We start from the raw sequence: 6,327 nt of genomic DNA, 5'->3' as shown, positions 1-6,327 counted from the left end.
TTTTTTTGTATTTTCCTTAGAATTTTCTACGTAGATGACCACGTCATCTATGAAACAAGATAGTTTCATTAATTGGGTTCTAAATTTATTTTTCTTGCTACATTGCAAGAAAATTAAAGGTTCTGTAAATGATTATGACTCCCATTATTAATGTTAAGTAGAAATGGTAAGTCTGGACACCTTTGTTTTACTACATATTCAGTAAAAATACTCAAGGTTTCACCATTAAATGTGATGTTAGCTGTATATTTTTCTTAGATGCCTTTTATCAGATTTTGGAAGTTCTGATCTATTGCTAGTTTGCTTAGCCCTCAACATAAATTGACATTAAATTTTATCAAGGTTTTTTCTGCATCTTTTGAGATTTTATAGCACTTTCAATTTGTAATGTCTTGATATGGTGACATACATTGGAAGACTTACAAATTTGAATCAACTTTGTATCAGTGGAATAAATAAATAAAATTTTACTTGGTCAAGATGTACTGTCATTTTTATACATTTTAGATTTTGTTTATAATTTTTAATAATATAATGATTGTTTATTTTATATAATGTTTGTAATATAATTAAGGATTTTTGTATCTATATTCATGAGGAAAAATAGTCTATAGTTTTTGTTGTTTTTCTTTTGGTAAGGTCTGTGTTTTGGGAACAAGTGTATGGATGCTCTCATGAAATGAGTTGGATACTTGTCCTTATTTTTCCATTCTTAGAAGGGATTATGTAAAATTGGATTATTTCTTACTTAAATGTTCAGTAGAATTTCCCAGTGAAAACTTTTGGGTCTGAAACTTTGAGTAAATTTTTTAATGTAATTTCAATTTATACAATAAATATAGGGCTATGCAGGTTATTTATGTTTCCTTGAATAAACTTAGATAGTTTGTGTCTTCCAAGAAATCTGATTATTTTCCTAAATTGTTGAATTGATTGTCATTAAGTTGTTCATAATTATCCCTATTATCTATTTAATTTCTGTAGAGTCTGTAATGATATTCCCTCAATCATTCCTAATATTGGTGACTTGCATATTCTCTAATTTTTCTTGATCCATCTAATTTAGAATGTTTTCTCACTAAGTAAATTCTTCATTAACCATCAATTTTTTAGAAGTGTGTTGCTTAATTTGTGAACACTGTAGATTTTTCTAGGTATTTTATGGAAAATTATTGTGTTTTTTAAAATGTATAGCTTAATGCCCTTATGTTCAGAGAACATATTTTAAATGATTTTAACATTTAAATTTATTGAGATTTATTTCATGGCCCAGAATGTTATCTATTTTGTGAATGTTGCAGATAATTTGGAAATAATTATTCTCCTTGTAATTTTTTTTTTTTTTTTAGATTTCTATGTCAATTAGGGTAACTTGATTGGTTGTGGTGGTTTTGTATATTCTATAATATATTCATTACCTGTATGCTTGTTTATATTGTCCATTAGCTCTTGAATATGCTATTGGGTTGTTGTTTTACTTTTTTTCCTCTTTTTTTCAGTTTGGATAATTTCCATTGAACTAATCTTCAGTTCTCTAACTCCTCAGCTCTATCAAGTGTCATAATTCCATTAAAGGGATTCTTAATTTCTGATATGGTGTTTTTGTTTTCTAGAATTTCATTTTGACTCTTTTCTAGACTAGGAAGTGTTTTTATTTTTTAATTTAATTTCTTACATTTATTTGTCTATCTATCTTTATTGAAGTATAGTTGATTTAAATACTGTGTTAGGTTGCTTTCATACCTTGACAATTGTAAATAATGCTGCTATGAACATTGGATTGCATGCATCTTTTCAAATTAGTGTTTTGGTTTTTTTCCTAGATAAATACCCAGGGATGGAATTGCTGGATCTTATGGTAGTTCTATTTTTCGTATTTAAAGTAACATCCATATTGTTTTGCAAAGAGGTTATACCAACTTACATTCTCAACAAAAGTGTAAAAGTGTTCCCTTTTCTCCACATCCTTTCCAGCATGTATTATTGTAGACTTCTTGATAATAGCTATTCTGACAGGTGTGGGTGATAACTCACTGTGGTTTTGATTTTCATTTCTTTAATAATTATTGATATTGAGCCTCTTTCATTTGCCTGTTGTCCATTTGTATGTCTTCTATGGAAAAATATCTATTTAAGTCTTCTGCCTATTTTTTCTCTTTTGAATTTTTAAATTTTGTTTTATTTCTTCATACAGCTGGTTCTTATTAGTTATCCATTATATACATATTAGTGTATATATGTCAATCCCAAACTCTCAATTCATCACAACCCCTCCAAATTCGCCCCCCCCTTAGTGTCCATATGTTTGTTCAATACATCTGTGTCTCTATTTCTGCCCCACAAACCAGGTCATCTGTACCATTTTTCTAGGTTCCACATATATGCGTTAATATACGATACTTGTTTTTCTCTTTCTGACTTACTTCACTCTGTATGACAGCCTCTAGATCCATCCACATCTCTAAAAATGACCCAATTTCATCCCTTTATATGGCTGAGTAATATTCCATTGTATATATGTACCACAGCTTCTGTATCCATTCATCTGTCAGTGGACATTTACATTGCTTCCATGACCTGGCTATTGTAAATAGTGCTGCAATGAACATTGGGGTGCATGTGTCTTTTTGAATTATGGTTTTCTCAGGATATATGCCCAGTAGTGAGATTGCTGGGTCATATGGTAATTCTATTTTTAGTTTTTTAAGGAAACTCCATACTGTTCTCCATAGTAACTGTATCAATTTACATTTGCACCAACAGTGCAAGAGGGTTCCCTTTTCTCCACACCCTCTCCAGCATTTTTTGTTTGTAGATTTTCTGATGATGCCCATTCTAACTGGTGTGAGGTGATAACTCATTGTAGATTTGATTTGCATTTCTCTAATAATTAGTGATGTTGAGCAGCTTTTCATGTGCTTCTTGGCCATCTGTTTGTCTTCTTTAGAGAAATGCCTACTTAGGTCTTCTACACATTTTTTGATTGGGTTATTTGTTTCTTTGATATGGAGCTGCATGAGCTATTTATATACTTTGGAGATTAGTCCTTTATATGTTGATTTGCTTGCAAATATTTTCTCCATTTCTGAGGGTTGCCTTTTTGTCTTGTTTGTAGGTTCCTTTGCTGTGCAAAAGCTTTTAAGTTTCATTAGGTTCTCTTTGTTTATTTTTGTTTTTATTTCCATTACTCTAGGAGGTGGATCTAAAAAGATCTTGCTGTGACTTATGTCAAAGAGTGTTCTTTCTATGTTTTCCTCTGAGTTTAATAGTGTCCAGTCTTACATTTAGGTCTCTAATCCATTTTGAGTTTATTTTTGTATATGGTGTTAGGGAGTGTTCTAATTTCATTCTTTTACATGTAGCTGTCCATATTTCCCAGCACCACTTACTGAAGAGACTGTCGTTTCTCCATTGTATATCTCTGCCTCCTTTGTCAGAGATTAGTTGACCATAGGTGCATGGGTTTATCTCTGGGATTTCTATCCTGTTTCAATGATCTATATTTCTGTTTTTGTGCCAGTACCATATTGTCTTGATTACTATAGCTTTGTAGTTTAGTCTGAAATCAGGGAGTCTGATTCCTCCAGCTCCGTTTTTTTCCCTCAAGACCATTTTGGATATTCAGGGTCTTATTTGTCTACATACTAATTCTAAGATTTTTTGTTCTAGTTCTGTAAAAAATGCCATTGATAGTTTGATAGGGACTGCATTGAATCTGTAGATTGCTTTAGGTTGTATAGTCATTTTCACAACATTGATTCTTCCAATCCAAGAATATGGTATATCTCTCCATCTGTTGGTATCATCTTTAATTTCTTTCATCAGTGTTTTATAGTTTTCTGCATACAGGTCTTTTGTCTCCCTAGGTAGGTTTATTCCTAGGTATTTTATTCTTTTTGTTACAATGGTAAATGGCAGTGTTTCCTTAATTTCTCTTCAGATTTTTCATGATTAGTGTATAGGAATGCAAGAGATTTCTGTGCATTAATTTTGTATCCTGCAGGTTTACCAAATTCATTGATTGGCTTTAGTAGTTCTCTGGTGGCATCTTTAGAATTGTTTATGTATAATATGTCATCTGCAAACAGTGACAGTTTTGCTTCTTATTTTCCAATCAGTATTCCTTTTATTTATTTTACTTCTCTGACTGCTGTGGCTAGGACTTCCAAAACTATGTTGAATAATAGTGGCGAGAGAGGACATCCTTGTGTTGTTCCTGATCTTAGAGGAAATGCTTTCAGTTTTTCATCACTGAGAATGTTTGCTGTGGGTTTGTTGTATATGGCCATTATTATGTTGAGATAGATTCCCTCTATGCCCATTTTCTGGAGAGTTTTTAATCATAAATCGGTGTTGAATCTTGTCAAAAGCTTTTTCTGCATCTATTGAGATGATCATATGTTTTTTGTTCTTCAGTTTGTTAAAATGGTGTAACACATTGAATGATTTGCATATATTGAAGAATCCTTGCATCCCTGGGATAAATCCCACTTGATCATGGTGTATGATCCTTTTAATGTGTTGTTGGATTCTGTTTGCTAGTATTTTGTTGAGGATTTTGCATCTATATTCATCGAAATATTGGTCTGTAATTTTCTTTTTCTGTGGTATCTTTGTCTGGTTTTGGTATCAGGGTAATGGTGGCCTCATAGAATGAGTTTGGGCATGTTCCTTCCTCTGCAAATTTTTGGAAGAGTTTGAGAAGGATGGGTGTTAGCTCTTCTCTAAATGTTTGATAGAATTCACTTGTGAAGCCATTCTGTCCTGGACATTTTTTTGTTGGAAGATTCTTAATCACAGTTTCAATTTCATTACTTGTGATTGGTCTGTTCATATTTTCTATTCCTTCCTGGTTCAGTCTTGGAAGGTTATACCTTTGTAAGAATTTGTTCTTTTTTCCCAGGTTGTCCATTTTGTAGTCATAGAGTTGCTTGTAGTAGTCTCTTGTTATGCTTTGTATTTCTGCAGTGTTCATTGTAAGTTCTCCTTTTTCATTTCTAATTTTATTCATTTGAGTCCTCTCCCTCTTTTTCTTGATGAGTCTGGCCAAAGGTTTATCAATCTCAAACAACAAGCTTTTATTTTTGTTGATCTTTGCTATGGTTTTCTTTGTTTCTATTTCATTTATTTCTGTTCTGATCTTTATTATTTCTTTCCTTTTACTAACTTTGGGTTTTCTTTGTTCTTCTTTCTCTAGTTCCTTTAGGTATAAGGTTAGATTGTCTATTTGAGATTTTTCTTGTTTCTTGAGGTAGGCTTGTATTTCTATAAATTTCCCTCTTAGAATTTCCTTTGCTGCATCCTATTTGTTTCTGATCATTGTGTTTTTGCTGTAATTTGTTTCTAGGTATTTTTTGATCTCCTCTTTGATTTCTTCAGTGATCTCTTGGTTATTTAGTAACGTGTTGTTTAGCTTCTATGTGTTTGTGTTTTTTACATTTTTCCCTGTTATTGATTTGTAATCTCATAGCATCGTGGTCAGAAAAACTGCTTGATATAATTTCAATTTTCTTGAGTTTACTGAGGCTTGATTTGTGACCCAAGATGTTATCTATCCTGGAGAATGTTCCATGCACACTTGAGAAGAAAGTGTAATCTGATGTTTTTGGATGGAATGTCCTATAAATATTGATTAAATCTATCTGGTCTGTTGTGTCATTTAAAGCTTCTGTTTCCTTATTAATTTTCTGTTTGGTTGATCTGTCCATTGGTTTCAATGAGGTGTTATTTACAGTCCTTCACTATTATTTTGTTACTGTCTATTTCCTCTTTTATAGCTCTTAGCAGTTGCCTTATGTATTGAGGTGCTCCTATGCTGGGTGCATATATATTTATAATGTTTAAATTTTCTTCTTGGTTTGATCCTTTGATCATTATGTAGTGTCCTTCCTTGTCTCTTGTAACATTCTTTAAAGTCTATATTACCAGATATGGGTATTGCTACTCCAGCTTTCTTTTGATTTCCATTTGCATGGAATATCATTTTCTATCCCCTCACTTTCAGTCAGTATGTGTCCCTAGGTCTGAAGTGGGTCTCTTGTAGACAGCATATACATGGATCCTATTTTTGTATTCATTCAGTGAGATTGTGTCTTTTGGTTGGAGCATTTAATCCATTCATGTTTAAGGTAATTATTGATATGTATGTTCCTATTACCATTTTCTTAATTGCTATGGGTTTGTTCTTGTAGGTCCTTTTCTTCTCTATTTTTTCCCACTTAGAGAAGGTTCTTTAGCATTTGTTGTAGAGCTGGTTTAGTAACGCTGAATTCTCTTAGCTTTTGCTTGTCTGTAATCCTTTTGATTTCTCTGTCGATTCTGAATGAG

The sequence above is a fragment of the Lipotes vexillifer genome, unplaced genomic scaffold (genome assembly GCF_000442215.2).
Source record: "Lipotes vexillifer unplaced genomic scaffold, Lipotes_vexillifer_v1.1 scaffold226, whole genome shotgun sequence".
Lineage (NCBI taxonomy): Eukaryota > Metazoa > Chordata > Mammalia > Artiodactyla > Lipotidae > Lipotes > Lipotes vexillifer.
This window is presented reverse-complemented; position numbering follows the sequence as displayed.